General features: G+C 38.7%; 1 protein-coding gene across 1 annotated transcript in view; it reads left to right on the forward strand.

Moving 5' to 3' along the window:
* The window catches only part of CNTN5 (contactin 5), a 657,624-nt gene that overhangs the window by 333,638 nt on the left and 299,241 nt on the right, over positions 1-24,745 (forward strand). The gene's annotated exons all lie outside the window — the stretch shown is intronic.

The raw sequence follows: 24,745 nt of genomic DNA on the forward strand, positions 1-24,745 counted from the left end.
ATCCTGATTGCAAAGGCACATTTAATGAAAATATGAAACAATAATGAAAACAAGCAGAGCCTTGACCTTAATATTGAAATATTAAACACCTATTTGAAAGAAAGTTTCCTGTTCCCTACCCTAAGGATAGTAGAGTTTGCTAAACAAGTGTAATCAAAATATATCACAATCAAAGTTATCTTACAGAGAAACAAAAAGGCCTGCTGCCCCTCAGTTTTCTGAAGATGGTTATCTGTAACCTACCATCAGTAGACTTTATTTTGGAAATAATGCACAGAGCCTGCCCTTTCTGGTGGGATTGTGGTTTTGTTTATAGGTCATCTTCCAGTTATAAGCAGGTTGGGTTTGGGAAAACTCTATGTCCAGGGTGGCATTATACAAAGAATATGTACAGTTTCTCAAAACTTTCAACTTAAAATATGATCTCTGAAAATGCATACATTATGCAAAAATTAAAAATGATGTATAAAATAAAAAAATTAATTAACAGAAAGGATATGATCTCTGAGAGAGACAGGGTGGTGGCAGAGAGAAGCTCATTTGCAGCTAAATTGCAGCAGAAAAAACCATCACTCCTGAAGGAGAAACAAACGATTACTGCACACATGAGGAGTAAGAGGATGTGGACTCAGGGAGCCATGGAACAGGCCAAGCAGGTAGCCCACTAAGGCAAACAAGGGGAGCCCTGGTAGTCTGACAAATCTGCAAAGCAGCAGAGCAGAACTGACAAGCAGCCACAGTAGATCCCGGAAGACCCCAAGGAACCCAGAAAGGACCTGGAAGCAGTTCCACTGGCACTAGCCTGCAGCAGACCTAGCAAATCCTGGGAAGGACTTGGAAACAGACCCAGCACATTGCCCAAGCCTCACCCCACTCCCCAGTGAGCCAGTAGGGGAAATGGAGAGATATTGGTCAAAGAATACAGGTTTCTGGTTATAAGATGAATAAGTTCTTTAGCCTCCCTGATGGTGCAAGGGATTCAGACGCAACCTATGAAGCTGTCCGCAAGTCACTGCAGCACGAGTTCGATCCCCAGCCAGGGAGCTACCCACATAGTGCAACAGACCTCTTCTGACTTGCCTGCTGCTCCCCTCAGCAGTGCGTTTCAGTAGATCTGCCTGTTCTGCTCCCCACTCTGTCTCTGGTGAATCCTCTCACCCCCCACACACACCCCTCAAGCATGTACCCCAGTTCTTGTATACATAAATAAATAAATCTTAAAAAAATATGAATAAATTCAGACCAAAAACCATTACAAATACAGATAGAATAAAATATAGACAAAATGCTCCATGACATTGACTACAGTGATGTCTTTGGGGACTTGACTTCACCAGCATGAAAAACAAAAGCAAAATTAAACAAATGGGACTACATCAAACTAAAAAGTTATTCTACAGTGAAAGAAGCTATCATTAAAACAAAAGAATACCCACTGAATAGGGAAAATAATAGCAAATCATACATCTGGAAGAAACTCCTATTATAGATCTTCAAAGCACTCATACAACTCAACAAAACTAAACCATAGAACCCAATCAAGTAAATGGGCAGAAGAGCTAAATAGACACTTCTCCAAAGAAGACATACAGATGGTCACAGGCACATGACAAAACGTTCAACATCAGTGTAATGCAAATCGTAACCACTCTGAGATTCTACCACACACCTGAGAAAGTAGCCCGGGACATAAGAAGCAACAACTGTTGGTGAGGGTAGCGAGAAAAAGGAACCCTTATACACCACTATGAATGTAGACTTGCTCAGCCCATATGGAGAACAGCATGGAGATTCCTTGACATAATAAAAATAGATATACCATCTATCCAAAGAGTACAAAGCCACTAATTCAAAAGGATACCTGCACTCTGTTCATTGCACTATTTTTTTAAATAATTCACTTTTTTTTTAAGTATTTATTTATTTATACAAGCACTGGGTACAGTCAGAAGCGCGGGAGGGTGAGAGGATTCACCAGAGCCAGAGCAGGGAACAGAACAAGCAGACTGATGAAATACACTGCTGAGGGGAGCAGCGGGTGCAGCAGGAGAGGTCTGCGCGCCATGTGGGACCCTCTCCGGGGACCAGGGATTGAACTGGCGCTGCAGAGGCTGCGGGCAGCTTCGCAGCCCAGCGCTCAACTGTTAAGCCACCAGGGGAGGCCCTGTTCATTGCACTATTTACAACAGTGAAGATATGGAAACAACCCAAGTGCCCCATGCTAGAGCAGTGGATGAAGAAGATGTGTGGCGTATGGACATGATGGAATACTCAGCTACAAAAATAGATGAGTTCTCACCATTTGCAACGACATTAATGGAACTGGAGAGGATGACGCTAAGTGAACCTGTCAGGAGGACGAAGACAAATGTTGGTGATTACCCTCATGTGGAATATAGAGAATTTTGAAAAAGGAACTGAAAAGATTAAGTCAAAACAAAGGCTAGATATATGGTTGTGGGACTGAGACAACTAGCAATGGCTCAGTTTACCGTCTGCCAAAATTTACCAAGTTTACAAATTCCTGTCCATTGCCTCACAGATTTGATTCCTTCAATGATGGTAGGCCATTCTCTCTTCAGAAGGTAGACTGTGTTTGATGTCTTTAATTTTGTGATGTTAGTAACTATTGCTGGACAATGTCTATCTCCTTCAATATACTTGTTTTTCAAAGTGATAACACTCTCAGGAAATCACTTGTCTTTTATTTGCTAGTTGCAATACTTCCTCCTTATCTGCTATTAGTTTCCAAGTGGTAGAATTCAGACTGGGAAAAAAAAAATACGATAAATCTTGATTCTTCTTCTTTGGCTACTTTGCAAGTTAGCAAATTGGTTCTCTTTTATTCTTTGAATATGCACAATTTTTTTTCAATAATAGAGGAATCCATGGTTTGAAATTTATTGATGAAGTTCAACCATTTGCAATTATTATCTTTTCTGAAGCTCAAATTTCCCTGTTTTGACTATTTTGATTTTACTTCAAGTTGATTCCTTCAAGTTGACCAGAAACTCTGGTTTCTTTTAGTGGTAAATAATATTTGGAGCGCACAGATTATTACAAGTGCTCATTGCTACAGTGCTACTAAGAATAAAAGATCTCAGGAGTGGATTATACTGATACAATCCCAATCCAGGATTACCATGTTTTCCATTTAACCATTTCTGAATGTTGGTGTCTCCTTTCTTCCCCATTGGACTTCAGGCGCTCTCTGTGCTGCTACCTGGAGTTGCTAGAATAAGAGTTTCTCCTAATTACTCACTCAAGAGCCTCAGAATAGCAATACTCCTACTCAAAAGTAATTACCGAGAGTTTTTTTTATCATCTGTTGGTTTGATTTTGACTTAGTCCATAGACTTGTTTAAATCTAGGTTTATTCATATACTGAAAGTTGATTATTTGTGTTTCTGCATTTGAAGTGGAGCAAAGTAGCGATCCAATTAACAATTTTCTTCCATTTGATTATTTGTTTCTTTTATATATACAGAGTAATAAAGATGTCATAAATTTTCTCATTTTAATCCCAGTAAAAGATTAAAAACTATAAAACATGATTAAAATGTCTCATGTTTTAAGTTCTACATTATTCATTTATTTTTTGTTTTTTGAGTTTATATATTTTTACATCATTTTTCATTTCTGAACAATGTGTGCATTTTCATCTTGGTTATAGTCCCGTACAATTCCCACCACCCTTGTTTTGATCCTACTCCCTCCCCCGTCCCTCCACCCCCCGTAGTGTGTCTCTGGTTTACAGTTGCTTGTTGATTTTGATTTTTACTTTATTATAATTAGTCTTTTTCCTGATCCCTTATTTGGGTCTTCTGAATTCCTGCTATAAGTTGGACCATCTGGTATTTTTCTTTTTCTTTCTGGCTTATTTCACTGAGCCTGATCCTTTCCAGCTCCATCCATGTTGCTGCAAATTGCATGAGTTTATCTTTTTTGATATAAAGACAGTCTCTACTATATATCTACTAGATTCTATGCTTACTATATTTACTCTATGTTTATATTCTATATGCTCTTTCAGCTCAGAAAAATAAATAGTATAGTTGAACATATTTTTATTGTAATTCTGTTTTTATTGTAATTCTTTGCCTGAATGGCCACTGATAACATACTGCTTTCACAAAATTATGAGTAGTCAAAGACTGCATCTCACTCCTCATTTAAAAAAAAAAAAGTAACAAGTTTTCACATCCATCTCTGGTTTATGGTGCAGAGCCCTATTGTCTGGGTCTTCTTATACCTTGAACTGAGCATAGGTATCTGCTCTTCAGCTATCATCTATTAAAACCTCTTGACCTCTTAAGTGGTTCAGAGCCAACATCTACAGCCCCATTGCTTCAGCTTATTTTCGTTTTGTTGTTGTCATTTTTTAGAGGAATAATTTATTTAATGAGAAATCATTCCATTGGGCTAGAAAAGCCATAAATACTTTCCTAAAATCTTCCTCCATAACTTATTTTTAAGAATATTTTTATTAAATTAATGTTGGTTTACATTGTTTCCATTATGGAGCTTGTTTTATATGCTTTCCTAACCTACTGGTACTGTCGGGTCCTGAACTCTTGCTCTGTTCCTTACAATGTCTTTCTACTTGACCTGATGACTTACTTCATTCTAACCCTACTCCTTGATCCTCCTCGGTGATTGTGAAGCACATAGCAGTTATTTACCAATGCCACAGTGAACCCTGACTACCCTAGGAGTGCATTAACTTGGTGTGCATTAACTCAACCGACTGAGTCTCACCACCGTTCTGGGCATCACATAAGCCCTGTTCAGCTACAGCCTCAGGATCCAACCACACTATTCTTAATACTGGGATCCAGATGCAGTAGGAAATGATGGGAAATGATATAAATGCATTTGCATTTAAATCATGCCATAATAAGCATGAGACATCCAAGTGTCTCTATCCAGGTATCAAAATGTATAACTGACCCTTTTTAAGAAACCAGGATGAGAATTAAGAATAATATATTTTATAAATGAAAAATTAGCAAACCTTATATTTATAATTCCAATGCCCCTGAACCTTGCAGCAACCCTGAACAAGAAAGCTTATTCAGTTTTTCAGAGAATTAATGAGGCTCAGAAACGGTAAGTAATTTCTCAAGATTACACAGAATTTAAGTGAAAGAACATGCTTGAACCCCATCACCTCATTCCTACACAAAGAAATAGATTGCATTCCTTTATCATCAGTTTCATTCTAGTGACCCAACTTCATAACTTCTCTGTGCCTCAGTTTCTTTTATGCTGTTAAATGACTTTCTCTGTCAAAGTGAGTTAACTATGTAAATTACTTTTAACTCCTAGGGAAAAAAAAGAGAGCTGTAGGAGTGATAATTAGATGCCATGGTATTATAGATGTTTTTAAATGGAGTTGAAAGGTTCATGGAATAAAATTCTTTCCATATTTTCATTAATATGGATTTTTAATACCCTTTGGAAGTTAACCTGAAAAGTGTTTTCCCTCTTTTATAGTGCGAAAAAAGAACTTTATTCTCATTTCCTCTGAAATTCTAACAGAAAATGTTCATTTCATGAAACCCAAAAGGATAAGCAAGAACTTAAACAGACCACTTTGCCAGTGGACTTGCCTATCTCAAATGGCACCACTCAACCACACTTCCTCAGGAATAAATAGTTGTTTTCAAAGCTATTGGAAATTTTGTTTCTGAATTCCAGTCCACTGGATCAACAATGTGTACCCCAGTGGAAAGTCATCCTTCTGCTCATGTACTCTGTCTCTAAATGTACCACATACAAGTTTTCTGTTCCCAAATGATAAGCAAATTCCTTTTTGTGGATTTCACAGCATTTAAAAATATCTAAACACAAGGTGAATTCATATTTGTCTTTCAAAAAATGAATTATCTTTATGCTGATTTTTAATGATCTTTACTTAATTTTAAATGGGGGCAATGGTAGTTTACCAATGCAGGGACAGGGTACTTTTTGCATCACTGAATCTTGCCTAATTGCTCAAAATGGCATGTTGTAATAGTGCAGGGCTCCATGCAGCCTTATGCAACACAGATCCTGCATTTGCATTTCAAATTTTCACTCCGCCTATTTATTAGACTTGTCTCGGGTCTATTAAATCTGTTCCTATTGCCTATTGACTTTATAAATAATGTGTACCTTTTCCGTGTCAGTAAAATATGAATTTATTTCACCATCAAGAGTTTCCAGAATATTCACAAAATTCTCATCTTCTGTTTTATTACTTTGAAGGGTAGCATTCTGTGACCCTGCATGGTAATGAACTTATTGAGCAGTCGACTTCAATGCATCTACCTTAATAATTACTTGCTAAGAAGTTTCGCAAGTTCCACATCAGTCATTTCCTGTTAAATAAGTAGCATACATTATAACTGCACCAAAATATGATCCGATTTAGAATCATAGAGTGGAAAGGAACTTTGAGATTATTTCTTCCAACCTCCTATTTCAGAGGTAAACAGCCTTAGAGATAAGAAATTAAGTCTTTTCTAAGATATCAGACCTAACTGTGAAGAATGCTGAGATCAGTGAATTCTCCTGGCCCCTATTCTAGTCTTTTTGCTTTTCTTGACACAGCTTCCCCTGTATATTTTGTTGTAAAAGAGGGATGAGCTGATTATACTTTGATTAAGAGAAAACTGCTCATTTTACCAAAACTGAGGGTGAATTGCATCGCACAACTTAGAATGTTTGAGATTCTAAACAACAATAGCATGACAACTTTATTCACGGTGAGAGGGTGCATCGGGTGCATCGCAAAAGTGCAAGGAACAAGCAGAGCGAAAAACCTCAACACAGTTAAAGAAACATGTTTCTGCCAAAAAACAATATTTTGGTTCTGATTAGTTGAGGAAATACTTCCAAATGGTGGTGCTGATGATGATTTTGATAAAGCAGCAGGAAAAAGTATAACTAAATGGAAAAGTCTTCATAAGCAGAAAGTTAAAAAATATTGTGTGAAGGCTCTTCTGGCCTGTCATTATAAAATTCGATTTCCGTGGTACTGGTGAAACATGTCCCAGGCCAGATAGCACACTCTGGTGGCTGTTAGGGGATCTACCATATTGGTGGCTCTCAATATGATGTAGGATTTTTTTCCTCGAAAGATACAAGAACAATTGTACTTTTAATAAAGCTAAATACAATTGTTATTCAGTCACTTATCCTATGAAACAACATTCTAAGATAAATCTTGATGCATATATAAGAAAAAATGTAAAATATCTTCCTCAGTTAGCTCTAAGAGCTGCAGACCAGTGCATTACATACCCATGATGGGGCCAGGTTGGTTTTGATGTCAGTTCCTCACTGACCAGTTCTCTCCTTTCTCTTTTCACTGTTTTATTTTTTTTAATATTTATTTTTATTTTTTTATGCATACAAGAGCTGGGGTGTAGGCCAGAGGAGGATTCACCAGAGACAGAGTGGGGAGCAGAACAGGGGCATCCACTGAAATACACTGCTGAGGGGAGCAGTGGGGAGACAGGAGAGGTCTGTTGTGCCATGTGGGTAGCTCCCTGGCTGGGGATCAAAGTCGTGCTGAAGAGGCTGCGGACAGCTTGATAGCGCTAAGGCTTAACTCCTGCACCACCAGGGAGGCCCAACTCTCTTCACTGTTTTTTTTTTTTTTTTTTTTTTTTTTTAAAGATTTATTTATTTATTTATACAAACACTGGGTACAGTCAGAAGTGCAGGAGGGTGAGAGAATTCACCAGAGCCAGAGAGGGAGAGCAGAGCAGGCAGAAGGAGCTAAGTACACTGCTGAAGGGAGCAGCGGGTGGCAGGAGAGGTCTGCGCGCCATGCGGGACCCTCCTCTGGTGGCCGGGGAGCAGCCGGGGATTGAACCAGCGCTGCAGAGGCTGCGGCAGCTTCGCAACCCAGCGCTCAACCGCTGCACCACCAGGGAGGCCCAACTCTCTTCACTGTTTTAAATTAAGGTCCATACCCAGTTGAATAAGTAATTGTACTTTATTATACATGGCATTTCCCCACATGGGTGTGGAATGAGTTTATTCAGCCCCATATATGATTTGTGAAGTCATTGAAAAGGCTTCTATAACAAGGGAAACTAATAAAATATAATAAATGAGGTAAGACTATAGCATGTTTACTGCTGTATTGGCTCTTTTCCTCTCACAAAAAAATCTTTAGAGATACACAGAGCTACCAGGTGTCTCAGCAATAATGCTCATGTAATGAGAATATTAAATGTAAATCCTGGGGCCTCCTTGGTGCTGCAGGGGTTAAAGACAGTGCTATCAAGCTATCTCCAGCCACTGAAGCAAGAGTTCAATCCCCAGCCAGCCAGGAAGCTACCCACATGGCGCAGCAGACCTCTCCTGTCTCCCTGCTGCTCCTCTCAGCAGTGGTTTTCAGTGGATCTGCCTGTTCTGTTCCCCGCTCTGTCTCTGGTGAATCTTCTCAACCCCACACCTCTGGCCTGCACCCCAGCTCTTATATGCATGAATAAATAAATCTTTTTTAAAAAAGTAAATACTGAAAAGAATCAGTATGTTCCACTCATTCATATGCTTTTGCACTCATGACAAAGCACAACAAAATCAGGCAGACATGACAGATGATCTACCACAATTAGAATAAGGCTCAAGATTCCTCAGTTGATGAAGTCCTTATGTCAGAAATGTGTGGAAGAGAATTATCTAAACTGTTTGCTCAATTTCACAAAAGTTCTTGAAATTAAGGGCTTAAAAAAAACCCTGTAGGCAGCAAATGGAAATTGGATTTGAACTTTGTGAAATGTTGTTATTTTACAGATAGTAAAAAACTGCATCTACCACTTCAGCCATCTATTTGTGAGGGAGCATGGGGAGACTCAATGACTTTTTAATATTAAAGAGAACAAATGTCGCTCTTTAAAACAAATCTTACAAAGTACTCAAAAATTTCCCTGCTTCATTAGAAGCTACTCAGTGAGAAAATTAAGGCCAACTATGAAGATATTAATTGAGTTGAAGAGTTGCAAGCTAGTTTTAATTAAAACCTGCAGTAATTATTTAGCACACATCTGTGACTTTTCTGAAATTCTGACAGATTGTACAGCAGCAGGAATATGGCTATGATCTTGGAATTTGTAGGTATGATGAGTGAGTTTCCTTTGTGCCAAAGGCAGTCCAGAAACCAGTGACTAGAAGACCCGGATGTGATCTACACCACACAGATACTGTAAAATAGCAGGCATGAGATATGAAACCGTTTTTCAGCTTCAACAGTTGAAATATAATGATTGCACAGAACAAAATTCCTGCTCCTAACTTTTAAAAATTATGGCCAGGAAGGAGAATGTTTTTTAGGTCCTTATGAAATGATTTGTGTGAGTATTGTTCACAGTTTTTACATGGGGAATACGTGGGACATTTCCTGGGGAAAGTCACGTTGATTCTACATTAGTTATGCTTTTTAAAAATTCATTGAAATCCGTTGTTATGAATTACAACATCATTGTTCTCATATCAAAAGTGTGCATTATGTCAAAGGGATTTAAGTACTGCAGAAAAAGAAAGGCTTGACTCCTCAGGTAGGGTATAGTGATTACGATGCCTTTATTTTTTAAAGAAAATAAAGGGGAAAGCTTGCTTGGTAAGTGCTGTGTATAAACTAAATCTGCCCTGAAGCAATGATATTTTACGGGTACAGAAGCTGCTGGTAGTATGTTTTCGGTCATTACTGTGATTTGTAGCAAAGGCAGATCCCCCTCCAGCCATGCGTTGCGGAGTTAGCAGTTTGTTCAGCAGACTGTGGTCTAAGAGATGCTCAGTCTTGTCTGGTAACATCCCGCAGCTCCCCAGCAAGTCCACAGTGGACCACAGCCCTAGCTGGTACAGGTGATCAAAAAGAGCACCCAGTTCATCACCTCTCTGACTAGCCAGAATGGGACAAAAAGAACCCTGCCATGTAAACACATGTAATACAGTTTAGCACTAAACTGTAAACCATGCAAAAAGCCATCAAGACCCTTCTAAATGAAAAATTGCTATTAATGTTGAATGCTGAGGTCATTTTAACTGCAGGTGATGTCATTCTCACATCACACGCTTAGTGGTCGTTGTTATTTTAGTTAGGAGTTTCATCAGGCCATGTCCTAGACTCTCCTGTGTGCTCTCCCACTAGAAGCCCCTGTTCTCTTATAAAATACCAATATGGTGGACTTGCATGCACTGGGATAACCCACTTCCCCCTCCAAAATAAAAGGAGGAAGGAAAACTGCTAAAAAACAAGAGCTATGAGCAATAAGCACCCAGTGATGGAGATTTGGCTGGAAGGCACATGCTGCACTGGGTGATATGTTCAGGATGCCAACTTTGGCCCAGCAGCAAGACTTTCTGAATAGATCTGGAAATAGCTTTGCTAATGAGCAGCCTGTAATTCACTCATTCCTGCACAAGGAGATCCTAGAGGGAATGACTGGCCTGGTCCCAGCTTCCTTGTAAACAAGCTCCTGGTGTTTACTAGCACAAAAGTAATGGAGGGTCCCTATCAAAAAAAAGAAAGAAAGAAAGAGAAAAACAAACCCAAAAAATTAAAAAGTCACTATTCTGTCAGGCTACACCTGTGCTTTCTAGGTTACTTATTACAAATCAACCTGGAATGTGTGCCTTTATGAAGTATAGCTGGGTGGGGAATGAAGAAAGTCTATCTGTGTAATTGAATATAAAACTGTGAGCTTCCAGAATGAATCAACTTCCTTAAAGGACGACATTTCCACACACTTTCCAGATTCACTGTCTGTTATCAGAAAGCGAATACATCTTCTAGCAGGAAAAAAAAAAGGAATTATAGGTAGGAAATTGTGTCTTATACACTCATTCTTTTCAAAAAAGAAGAGCTAATTCTCTGCAGGATATTGCTTGTATCTTTTGAATTATTAGTAGAGGTTGGTATTGGGTGAGATCTATAACTTGAGTGACTCTAATTTAACCCATTGTGTTAAAACAACTTGGAAGGGGACGGAAATGGCCCCAAAACAGGAGTATCTTTTGGCTCTTGACAGAAGCAAAAAAGCTTATTGGAGGTTAGCATCTTTGATAGAGTTCTTCAGATTTGAAAAATTTAACATAAACTACATATGAATTAAAAAACAAGTGTGACCGATCATAGTGGGAAATGTTACAATGAATAAAAAGTCCAATTAGGAAAATATCTGATTTTTTACACTTAATATTTAAAATAATATCATTTACAGAATATAAAACAACTACAGATGAGCTGTTCAAAGAGTATAGTAATATAATAATAAGAACCAAAAATGCTATCTAAATTGTCATGCTCAGCGAAATAAGCCAAAAAGAAAAAGAAAAATACCGGATGGTCTCACTCATAGCAGGAATCTAGAAAATTTAAATAAGGGATCAGGAAAATGAATAACTATAAGAAAGTGAAAATCAAAATCAACAAAAAACTATGAACCAGAGACACTTTTTGGGGGGTGGGGGCCGGGAGGGGAGGGATTGGGGTCAGAATGGGGCATGTGCAGTTGTATGGGGGAATATAAAAATAAAATTTATTAAAAAAAATAAGCAAACAACTTTTCAAATGAAATATATTAAGTGCATTGGTTAAAGTGTAAAATAGCTATTATTAAAGCATAACAGAATAGCAATAATAAGAAGAGAACAAATATTTGGAAATACAATGGCTGAGAATTTCCCAAAACTCATTAAAATAAAGATTCCACAATGCCAGAGCTGTTGTCTATAGTCTGAGTATGAATAAGAAAGAAATCCACCGGTAGGCCTGCTGTCATGGAACAGCAGAACATGTATTACAAAGATCTTAAAAATGGAAAGACGAAGTACTTTATAGAGGATGACAACTAGACTCTTTAACAGTGACAATAGAAACTTGAAAACAGAGGGGTAAAATCCTCAAAGTACTGAACAAAAAATATCTGTCAACTTGGAATTGTGTGCCCAGAAAAATTAGCTGTCAAGAATAGCAGTTGTAAAAGTACTTTGCAACTAAACAAAAACTGTTTACCACCATGGTTTTACACTAAAAGAAGGATTAAAGTGTGTATTTCCAGGTCCCCCTGGTGGTGCAGGTGTTAAGTCTCAGTGCTATCAAGCTGTCTGCAGGCACTGTAGGCTGAGTTCAGTCCTCAGCCAGGGATCTAACCCACAAGGCACAGCAGACCTGTCCTGTCTCCCCGCTGCTCCCCTCAGCAGTGGATTTCAGTAAATCCACCTGTTCTGCTCCCCATTCTGTCTCTGGTGAGTCCTTTCACCTCCTGCACTACTGGCCCACACCCCAGTGTGTGTATATGCATAAATAAATACAGTAATCTTTTCCAAAAAATGAAATTTATATTTCCAAAAAGAGAGTACATAATCGTAGAAGGAAGATCAAAGATGCCAGAAGAGATGGTGTTCAAGATTGCAGCAAACTGAGAATCAGTTATATAACTGATTGAATCAAATCAGAATTTTAGAAAATTGAAAGACATGTTTTGCATATTTCTCTATGAAATAATCATAACAATTTTCAATTAATAAAGTAGATAAACATCTAGCAAGGCAGGTGAATAAAAAGATGAAACAAAAGCTGTGATCTGGAGACACATGAATGAACACGCTACCACCCGTCCATGGGCTGCCCTGATCTGGAGCCCTGAAAATATCGAATACTGTGGCATGTGGTGCCTCGGAGCTCTCGCTCCTTGCCGGTGAGAACACAGTCTTGCTGTCACTTTGGAAGACAGTTTGGCAGTTTCTCTCCAAAATAAACATGCTTACCATTTGAGGCAGCAATCATGCTCTTTAGCGTTTAGTCAAAGAAGATGAAAACTTGGGTCCACACAAAAAATCCTGCAGCTTTATGGGGATTATAGCAGCTGTATTCACAATGGCCAATTCTTGAAGCAACCGTCATGTACTTCACTAGTTGAATGGTTTGTAAGCTGTGGTACAATCCGGAGAATGGAATACTATTCTCTGCTAAAATAGTGACCTTTTGAGACATGGAAGAAATCTTAAAGGCATATGATTAAGTGAAAGAAAGCGTTCTAAAAACACTACACACTACAGGACGGCTGCTCTATGACACTCTGGGAAAAGCAAAGCTATGGAGTGTGTGCAGGGTAGTGGGGGGTAAACAGGCTGAGCCGAGAGGACACACAGGCCACTGAAAATATTCTGTGTGATATTATAGTAGTGGATATAGGTTATTATACATTTGTCTAAACCCATATTTAATGCTTAACACCGAGAGTGACTCCTAATGTAAACTATGAACTTAGGTGATTATAATGCATTCATGTATATTCATCCTTACAGGAACAAACAAACAGAAGAGGGCATTCTGGTGAGGGAGTTTGCTAATGGGGAAACCATGTGTGGTAGGGGCCAGGGGATGTTAGGAATTTGTAACATCCTTGATTTCTTTTTGAAGTTTTATTTATGTATGCATACAAGAACTGAGGTATGGAGCAGGTGTGTGGGGGGGTGAGAGGATTCACCAGAGACAGAGTGGGGAGCAGAACAGCCAGATCTACTGAAACCCACTGCTGAGGGGAGCAGCTGGGAGACAGGAGAGGTCTGCTGTGCCATGTGGGTTGCTCCCAAGCCAGGGAATAAACTCATGCCACAGTGGCTGGCAATAGCTTGCTAGCTGTGTCTTTAACCCCTGCACCACCAGGGAGGCCCAACTTCCTTGATTGTATTGCTAAACTAAAACTGTTCTAAGAAATTGATCGTGTTCAGTGAAATAAGCCAGAAAGAAAAATAAAAATACCAGATGGTTTCACTTATAGGGGGAATGTAGCTGATCCAAATAAGGAATCAGGAAAAAAAAAATAATTATATGTAACTTCAGATTGATTAGTGAACTAAACACTAAAAAGAAGATATGACAGGGCCTCCCCGGTGGCGCTGGGCTGCGAAGCTGCCTGCAGCCTCTGCAGCGCCGGTTCAATCCCCGCCCGCTGGTCAAGGGTCCCACATGGCACGCAGACCTCTCCTGCTGCCCGCTGCTCCCCTCAGCAGTGTCCTTCGGTCCTTCTGCCTGCTCTGCTCCCCGCTCTGGCTCTGGTGAATTCTCTCACCCTCCCGCGCTTCTGACTGTACCCAGTGCTTGTGTAAATAAATAAATAAATAAATCTTTCAAAAAAAAAAAAGAAGATATGACAAGCAAAGGAGTTAGCAAAACTAAAAATTTTGTATAAATTTCTAGACTAGCTGAAGTCTCTAAAACATAATCAGGGAGATATGAAGGCTTAAGAAATGAAGGCTTAAGTAGAATTATGAACATTAAAAATCAATCATTAGTTTTCAATGTCCCTACAAAGAAAATATTGGGTGATTTTGATTCTAAATCAGTTCTACCAAACTTGCAAAGAATTGATCACTAGGACAATAAATAGATGAATTAAAAAAATGAACATCTTTATGTACAAAAAAAACCTGTGATAAATTTAAGAATTCAATGTGAATATCAAAAGTAGAAAACTTTTAGAAACTATGTAGAGAAATAGCTTTATTACCTTTGTTACCTGCAAAATGTTACCGACTGTCACTTAAAATGTTGAAATAGACAAATCTTTTCCCTTTGCCAAGCAGGCATGGCAGCTCCCCTGCCCACCTGTGACTATGCAATATCTTCTCTTTTTCCTTTTCCTTTTTCTAATAAACCTGTCCTGTTAAAAAAATATAAACATTAAAATAAAATATTGGTATTACCAGTTGATTATTTTTTTTCAATTGTTATTCAAAATTCAACATAAGGGATTTAAGCCAAAACCGGAGCAAATATAACTGAAAAATGATTAGAAATCAGGATATATGTGATATGTAATGTATATAATCTACAAAATACTTGTATGATTAAAGCTGTAAATGTTTACACTCCTATAATTTATGACATAGTTAAAATATTAAACATTAGTAGATATTCACTTAAGAGCAATGTGCATAGTAAAATTCAAAGATGCTCAAGCAATAGTAGATTCTAATTAAATCCATATTGCATGTTCTTTGTGCCCAAATAGTCAAAAATTTAGAAGCCCGAGAGCATAAAATACTAGAGATGAGTGGTTATTAAGAACTCTTAGGCAATCGTTGGTTATGTCATCGAGGAAAAGAGTTTAGTTTTCTAACTAAATTGCAAACTTAAAATTTGAAGAGCCTGCAGCCCAGCATTTTACTCCTGAAGATGTACTCCAAGTAATATCTAAATCTTACATGTATTCACAGCAGCGCTGGTTGTATTAATAATAAAACAGCAATGACAAAAATGTCCACCAACAGAAAAAGTAGGGCTTATTCAAAAAATGCGATATTTTACACCACTGAAAATTAATAACCTCAAGTAACAGAAACAGTGAGGATGGCCTTACAGACTGTTGGGCAAGCAAGTGGCAACTGGCTTCCTATCATGTCCTTTAGATTAAAAGTGCAAGAATATATCTTACGATAAGCTTGTGAGGAGATTTTTCATGCACAACATTGAAAATGTTTATTACGGTGGTGCAGGAGAGTTACTACGGAACAGGGAGTGAAAAGAAGAAAATATCCCAGCCATGCTGGTCAAGTGAAGCTTCTTAAAAGAGAGTTGCTGGTTCCTGGGTTCTATGTTCTGCACATATATATGATTTTATTATTATACTTATCGCAAGTTAAGTTGATTAAAACATCAACACTTTGGTTTCTGTAGACATGACTATGAATCAGCAGCGGCTCCACAGTCTCTCCTCCTGTCTTCGTGGAGGCTGTCGATAGATAACACCACTGCCAGCATTTCTACCCTGGGTGTGACCAATGCTGTGGTCTCGGCTAATAGGACCAGAGAGAGAATCATTTATGAAGATTGGCAGAGATGGAAATTCTCCAGATATGAGCTGAGATTTATCAGCCCTTTTAAACCGTTACTCTGCCAGTGAGAGTGTGTGGCTCACTCATTAGCAGTGTGGACAAGGGTCCAATAAATTAGATCGGCATCCCCATTCCGTAACTCAGTGGCAGGGCATCCTAGGGGATGCCATTTACTTTCCTAAGGCTCAGTTTTCTCTTTACGATGAGGCTCCCAGCAGCTCCTTCATGCAGGGCTACTCTTGGGCTAAAGGAGACAGTGTCCACGAGGTGCTGAGCGCAGGGCCGGGCACACAGTCAGGTTCAGTGGCCGCATCAGCATCGCTGTCCCAGGCAGGCACAGGCATCAGCATCGCTGTCCCAGGCAGGCACAGGCCTCAGCATCGCTGTCCCAGGCAGGCACAGGCCTCAGCATCGCTGTCCCAGGCAGGCACAGGCATCAGCATCGCTGTCCCAGGCAGGCACAGGCATCAGCATCGCTGTCTCAGGCAGGCATCGGCCATCACACAAGGGGACAGATGCCTGCTCCTCTTCCTGACTTGCTAAGCGTAAGGAATGCACAGCTGCAGTGTTTTCATTTTTCTTTTCAATTAACACTCCTTGACAAGGTGGCCGTTGTGATGTTTCTGTAACAATATGTTCACTTAGATACCTTGAAAGAGCCCAGAGACAGAGAAGTTAAAAAAGATGGACAGTCGCCTGCCACCGGCCTGGCCATGGAGGGGCAGGACACCTCCAGGAGACACCTGGGGCTCATGGGATTGCTCAGCTGGCTTATTTTTATTTCTAAGATCAAAGGGCTTGAGGCTGAGCACTTTTGTTAGACTTCGATTCATCCTTAGTTGTGAGCTGTCCGCCATGGGCAACATCCCAGGAAGGAAAACCTTGGAGAGAACAGAGAGAGAAGAAAAGGGGCATCAAAGTGTAGATGTGCTCCAGAGTGGTCGGGGGAGGGCCGTGGCTGGGTGAGCACACGTGCTCCACAGTCAGGACACCACAGACTGAGTTTGAATCCTGTTTGTACAAGGAGCTGCACGACATAGAAACATGGCTGTTTCCATTTTGTCATTTATTAAATGAGGGAGGGAACTTTCCTGACCAGCTTCTCAACTTCTATGAAACCTCAAACTTCTCTGAAAGTAGAGGTTTCTAGAAAATAAACCTTCACTATTTCATATTAATGTAAATTTAATATAAATGCTAAATATATGGGATGGGCATTAAGTGCTGCATTCAGAAGGAGAGCAGGATCTTTAGAGCGGGCAGGCTTGCCCAAGGTTATCAGAGGTCGTGAGGATGGCACTCAACGTTGGATGAAAATTAACGACTTCTCAGAGGCTTTTGTTCGGAGAGACAGACTTGGTGGTCGGAAGACTGCCACTCTTTCATGGTGAAATCTACATGAGCAAGAAATACCAAAGTGCTATTTTTCTGCTCTAACGACATATAAAGTCACCTTTATGAAAAATAGTAGCCCCCCTTATTAGGTAATAAGATGACTGTAAGACTGAAACTCAAAACTTAAATAAATGTGAAGTAAAAACCAGAAAGTGGACAGCAAGTAAAAGTATTTAAATTTTTTTCTCTCTCCTCTGACTGAACCTTAAGAAAATTTAACAACAATATTTACTTTGTTTATTAATAGCATCGCATTACTACTTTATTCAACCAGCAATATTACATCCCACTCAGTGCCTGATGGGGTTGGAGACCAGTTTAGAAACCACCACGATAACTAATGAATCAGTTTCTCTCAAGCTAGTGTTCTTCCATGGCCATGAGGGCATTGCAGTAGGACACAGGACGAGGTAGACAAACACTAGATTATTTTTGGCTCACAAGAGTTTAAATAGGATGATTTGTCTCCACTAAAATAACTGTGCCGGTATGCATTCTGAGAATAAAATTAGCACCGTTCTCGCCTGCACATTAAGCGATCTGACATCACATTTTTTTTTCATATCTCTGTGTGTAAACATATAGATGTACATTTTGTCATTTACTTGGCTAGAGCAGATAATACCTTTTAATTTTTTTGTCTGGCTTTACATAGTTTAAACATGTGGGGCTGGGATCAAAAGAGATAGCACTTCCTTCATTTTCTGGTGTTTGTGCAGCTGTTGCTATTGCTTTGCCAGCATTTGGTATCTTTAATGCCAGCCAGTGGCATTCTGTTATTAAGTGAGATGAAAACAAAATTACCTCTTCTTGCTGCTGTTGCTATGGTGACTGTTGTACCTACCATTTCCACCCACCTCCTACTAGATGGGATGTAGGTTTTCCCAGACTCCAAATTTAGTCCTCAGGGTGACATAGTTCACATTTCACACAGATGCTTCATTTGTCAGTCAATTCTTCAGGGTTGACAAAGAAGGTGCTCTTTCTTTTCTTTCAAAAAAATAAAGTTTTAGACTCAGAACTATCAATCATCAAAATACTCAAGTGTAATTTCAATATCGTTTATCCCCATTCATGCCAGAGGACCTTGAAGTTTCCAGAGATATGATGTGGAGTGGATCGCTCTGGCTACCCCAAACCAAAGAGCCAGCTAGGGAGTTTCAACTGTTAGAAGCCGTTTTCTTTGTGTTCATGAACTGCAAAAATGTAACTAAATCTGGAGAAAATAAAAGAATTCCCAGTGTATTGTGACAGATATTAGCAGGAAGAAAAAGATGAATTCACAGCAGTTGGATCAATAACTCTTGAAAATTGAACATTTTTAAACACACCAATGTTGACAAGACTGTTTACTAGCTGTTCTTTTAAAAGCCTTTCCCACCTTCCTGGTAAAATAGCAATGATTTTTTTTAAAGATTTATTTATTTATTTATACAAGCACTGGGTACAGTCAGAAGTGCAGGAGGGTGAGAGAATTCACCAGAGCCAGAGCGGGGAGCAGAGCAGGCAGAAGGACCGAAGGACACTGCTGAGGGGAGCAGCGGGCATGGCAGGAGAGGTCTGCGCCATGTGGGATCCTCGCCGGTGGCCAGGGATCGAACCGGCACTGCAGAGGTTGAGGGCAGCTTCGCAGCCCAGCGCTCAACCGCTGCGCCACCGGAGAGGCCCAAAGTAGTAATGATTATGCAAAAACAAAACCCGCAAGTGCTGGCTGTAAGTCTAATACCTTAATATCCGAAAACCAAGTTTCATTTCCATGAAATACAAGCATCATGGTGCTACTTTGTTTGTTTTTTTGAAGATCTATTTTTTTTAAGATTTATTTTTTTAAATTTTATATATTTTTACATCATTTTTCATTTTTGCACAATGTATACGTTTTCATCTTGGTTATGATCCCCATACAATTCCCACCCCCCTTGCTTCGATCCTACTCCCTCCTCCCCTCCAAAAAAAAAAGCTCAGTCTTAAAAAAGATTGATTTATTTATGCATACAAGAACTGGGGTACAGATCAGAGGTGCGGGGGGTGAGAGGACTCACCAGAGACAGAGTGGGGAGCAGAACAGGCAGACTAAGTGAAAGACCCTGCTGAGGGGAGCAGTGGGAGAGCAGGAGAGGTCTGCTGCACCCTGTGGGTAGCTCCCTGGCTAGTTAGGGAGGGAACTCATGCTGCAGTGGCTGAGGACAGCTTCACTGGGCTGCGCTTAAACCCCTTGTGCCACCAGGGAGGCCTTTGAAATGCCTGAGACTCACTTCACGGAGTGGTCCTGCTTACTAAAGACAGAACAGGAGAATGTGCTGTACCTTTGCCAAGGGATAATGTTACTGTGTCACTACTGCTGTCCAACATGCCCAGAGTGTTTATTATTGCATGCCCAAGAGTTTGCATTAATTTGTAGACTTCATCTTCTATAAATCTATAAAAAGTATAAAATAGAAGGAGGCCTAGAGGGGGAACACTACATCTAAATTATATAATCCTGTGGATAAAGAATGTATTGTTGGTGGGACATATAGATGTTAAGAAACTTGACATTATTAAATATGTTTGCTGCTCCCATCAGCTCAATATCAGAATCAGGCAGCTAAGGAAAGAGTGTAGATTTCATCTCCATTCTATGAAGCAACCCTAGACGAAAGTCTGCTAGACCCGAGAATTGGGGAAAGACTTGTAAACATCAGCTTGCCCTATAGGGAGGGCAACATGAGGGGAAGGCTGATTCTGAACAGCAAGTGGAATGAAAAATTAATGTACTCTATCAGCATGCAAATATCAAGTGTGAAGATAGCTCTTCCAGAAAGAATAGAGAATTGAAATTTTTGACAGTACAGGACTTAATAAGAAACAAACTATCACAAAAAAAGGATAAAATGAATATGAATTTTCTGAAGAGGAAATAAAGAAAATGAGTTTAATTATTCAGTATTTCTCTTTCTCCTTCTGATTTATTTCACTTAGCTTCTTCCCCTCTACGTTTTAATAAAATGGCCTGGCAGTCGCAATAGAATGCCACAACAGGCCATCTGTGAAAAAGGAGGGAAATCGTGAGGAATGAAGAGGATAATTGAAGGTACAGGCTGAAGAAAACAAGCAAATGAAAATGAAGATTCTGTATATATAAATGGTTTGAGATGCCATTTGAAATATTAAGCTGCTAAAATAACCACAGTATGTCTGAAAACTAGTATTGATCCTATCTTTTCTCTTCAAGAACACAGAAGAGCTTGTTTTTCAAGTTCTAAATGCAGCCCACTGCGCAGGCTTTATTCGTGCAACATTTAAGTACCTAGTGTAGTGCCAGCGAATATTTGTCAAAGAAGTTCATCGATTTTTAAAAGCCTGAACTGCTATGTAGTAAACATGGTACTAGATGCTAAATACCAGGGCATGTATGCGCCTCTTCATTAAAATAGCTAACATTTATTGAGGCTTCATTGTAAACTCAGGCCTATTGTTAGATAAATTATAAACATTGTTCCTCTGATTATAATTTTGAAATATTATCATTCCTGTAACACAGGGAAGGAACTGAGTCTCAAAGAAGCTTGTCCACAGTTACATGAAGCTTGTCCACAGTGACAGTCCACAGTGAAAAAGACAGAATCAAATCCATGCCTTTCTGATTTTGGAGGTTCACATTTCCTGTTTTATAAATAATCCTTCTTCTCTAAAATGGCTTGGACAGCTGTATTGAAAAGTCACTGACTCTCCGGCAGTGGATATTAGCTATTTAACCATCCAGTTTCCCCTTCCTTCAGTAAACCAGGGGTCAGCAAATTGTGGTCCAAAAACTAAATTACTCTTTGTACAGCCCACAAGCAAAGTATTTATTTTCTCTTGTTTTCTCCCCCACTGAGGTAACATGGGTTTCCTTCATCATTTGTGTTTCGGAGTCTGGGATCTCCATTCAGACATTGTCAGTACGTACCACGCCCACAGCCAAAGCGTCTACTGTCCCTCCTCATGGTCCACTGCACTCCCCCCACTCTGGAGCCTCAGTTTATAGTCAGTTTTCTAAGGTTTGTTGTTATTTTTGCTTTATCTGACCCTTTGGTTGGTTTCTCTGCATACTACATATAGGTGACACCAGCTGGTAGAATTTCACCATTTTAATGGCTGAAAAATTAAAAAGAATAATACTCAGAGACATGAAAATTTTATGGCAAAACCTATACAGTGTCTTCAATTTGGCCTCTTGCCCTGCAAATATTTACTATCTGACCTTTTTCAGAAAATGTCTTCCTCTCCTTGAGCTAAATTATGTTGGATGACATTCAGCAATGTGGGCAATGTGCCACAGCTAACATACAGAAAGATGTGCCACTAGCAAATAGACATATCAGCCCTGTAAAATGTCTGGGGACTGTTGTTGTTTTATTTAGGTGCAAAAGAACTAGAGCAACTACAAAACAAAAAGAAAAAATAATCAAAAAGAAAAATCAAAAGAATACTAGGATATTGAACTGATGCTTATTGTGAAAACCAATTAAATTCTCTGAAGAATTATGCATCCAATTATTAAAATTTCCACCCTCAAGTAATGTTTTCAGCAAATGACTTCATGTGTATTCAGCCTTTTAAAAAAAAAAAAAACTCATCTCTAGTTTCATGGAGATAAATCATGTAGGAAGAGAATAGCTCTCAAGATTTCTATAGTTCAGGGTGTAACAATGACCTTTTTAGATGTGTGCCATTCACTCAACCGGCCAGCCATGGTGATCAGACACTGGACTGGACGAAGCATAGGTGATATGCTGCTGATGACCTACTTTCTGACATGAAGGAAGTTGCTATTGACTTTTTTTCATATCGGCATGCTCTGCAATATGTGAGCTTTTGCCCATAACAACACACTGAATCCTCCAAAAAAATTGGCTATTGTCCGAAGACCACTTATATATTAGTTCAGCCTAAACTTTCACAAATTAATATTTTCTGAGATAACTGAGCACTTGGAAAAAGAAAAATTGCCAGCAGGGCAGAGGGGAGATATTTACTGTGAAAGTAAGGTTTTAAATTGAGGCCTGAAACAGGTTGAAAATTGATTACTAGTCAGCTGAGTTATGAAATAAAGCAGCTTCCGAAGTTTTTTTTAATTAAGTAGGGTGTAATTTATTCAGATAGAATTGTTGAGGTTATAGTTGTAAAAAAAGAAGTGAATCTGTGGTAGTTGATTTAACTGTACAACAGCAAATGAGCTAAGGGAATAAAGAAAGCAAGTAATTTACATCTTGAAGTATTTGATCAGGGAGCTAGGACTGTTCTGAGTGTTCTGAAATACATAAAGTAGTTGAAAACAAATTTGGCAGCGCAAAACACTCAAACACACACATTAGCTAATTATGGAAGGTAGTGGTGTCACTAAGATAGAAATCAAGAGACCAGCACAGAATTGCTCATGTTATTTGGAAATGGGTTGAGTTTAGGGGAAAAAGCTTACTGCTTTGATAAAATATACAATGCACAGATGGAAAAGTATCATTTTATACTCAGAGCCAAAGAAATTGTTTAAAAAATAGACTCACCAGTTAATAATATATCAACTTATTATGTATGGAAAATAAATAATTGTATTGTCCAGCGGTATTGCTCTAAGTAGGGGTTAGAGGAGCTGAAAATTGCCTTGGAGGAACAGCCAGACGTATAGCACAGGGTAGTTTTCTATAAAAACGTGGCAGTATTCCAGAGGTCCATGTACTAATAGAAATAAATTACATTTCGTAAATCAGATGGAGCCACCTTGGAGTCACATGTAATAGAAAAGCAGACATCTTTTGTGAAGCATGACTTCCGCTATAGTTCTTTAAACTAGTAGAACGATCTGGTGGCTTGGAGGTATTATTGCACTCTAGTCATCTCCACATTTTGCAAATGGGGAAGATATGATCTCCAACTGCTTATTTCCCAAAGTAGAAATGGAATTATCCCTCTGATTCATTTTATTCTTATGTCCTATAATACAAATGTTGGAGTTGGGGGTTTATATGCATGCACATGTGCAGATAGATAGATAGTCACATGTCACTTAGCAATAGGAATATGTTCTGAGAAAAGCATCGCTGGGTGATTCTGCTGCTCAAATGTCATGCATTGTACTTACACCAACCTAAGTGTATAGCCTATGTAGTCTCTCTATAGGGACTGTGTTAGTATATGCGGTCCATTGTCGTCTAAAACATAACTGTGGGGAGCATGACTCTATGTGTGTCTGTGTTCATTTTACAAAACCAGCACTATGGCCCCTGAGCTAAGAAGCCAATATGTTTTCTTTTAAAACACATTTGTTTATTATGTCAGACACTATGTAAAAGATTTTAACATATAATTCATTATGACTTGAATATAAAGTCCTGTCATGTATAATTTAGCAGATCAGTTTGACACATTCTCCATAATTGTGATAAGAGAATATTCATTTCAGCAACTTTCTCCTATGTTCCTTTCCCTTAGATCAATTTTCATAAAACTACAGAAAAATGTAGTCTTATAAGTGTATTATATATATTCTTATCCCAATAAGAATGTTTTCCTATTCAGTTTATCATTAATTATTAAACTATAAATATAAAATGTTTCATTTTCTATTCATTATAGTAATGGGTATTAGGAATATTCTTTTGGGGGTATTTTATTATATATTATATTATATATATATATATGTGCAGAATTAAATAGTTTGAGTGATAGGTAATATAAAATTACATATTAAAAATAAGTCCTGAATGATAGTTTGCAGTAAAAAAAAATAGGCTGTGAATTTAAAATCATGAAATTGTAATATTTTAGAAATCATCTTGTCCATGTTTGAAATACTATTCTACTTTTGGCTCAATCTGTCTACATAAGTATTTCCACTGGCCTGAATAATATTTATTAAAACAGATGTAAATGCCTTCATGTGAGACACACACTCTCCAATTTACCTTAGTTTCCAACATGACAGTTATCTTATACTTGCAAATCCACAGGCATCTGGATTCATTTCTCTTCATTGACCAAAATCCCTGATATATAGATGAAAAAGCAAAATCAAAAGGTTAAATTTTGCCACAAATTGTATGGCTAACTAGTAGTAAAGTTATGCTTCAAAATGGCATCTCATGGTTCCCACAGTGTTATTTCATGTTATTCATAACAATAATTATGATGATATTGGCTTGCATTGTGTTGCACTATGTGTTGTACTAACTGTTATATCTCCATTATTGTATTTACATCTTATACTTCCTAGCATAGATATTGTTCTCATGATTTTACAGGCATGGCAGTGGAGATGTAAAAGGTGAAGCAGCCTGCCTAACTTTGCTGCTCGGCTTGTAATGGCTTCACTCAGCTGCCTCTCCCACTGAGTGAGGTTGTCTCAATGAGTGCTGTATATTCTCTTAAATTTGTATAACCTTATAGATGTTCCCCAAGCAAAGTATTTTGAGAAGCTTTCACTCTATATGCTCAAACTATTTTGAAAACAGTTTAAGTTATTGGGGCTTATAAGTAGAAATTGATAGGC

The sequence above is a fragment of the Talpa occidentalis genome, unplaced genomic scaffold, assembly GCF_014898055.3.
Source record: "Talpa occidentalis isolate TD23 unplaced genomic scaffold, MPIMG_talOcc4v2.1 talOcc4.12, whole genome shotgun sequence".
NCBI classification, from domain to species: domain Eukaryota; kingdom Metazoa; phylum Chordata; class Mammalia; order Eulipotyphla; family Talpidae; genus Talpa; species Talpa occidentalis.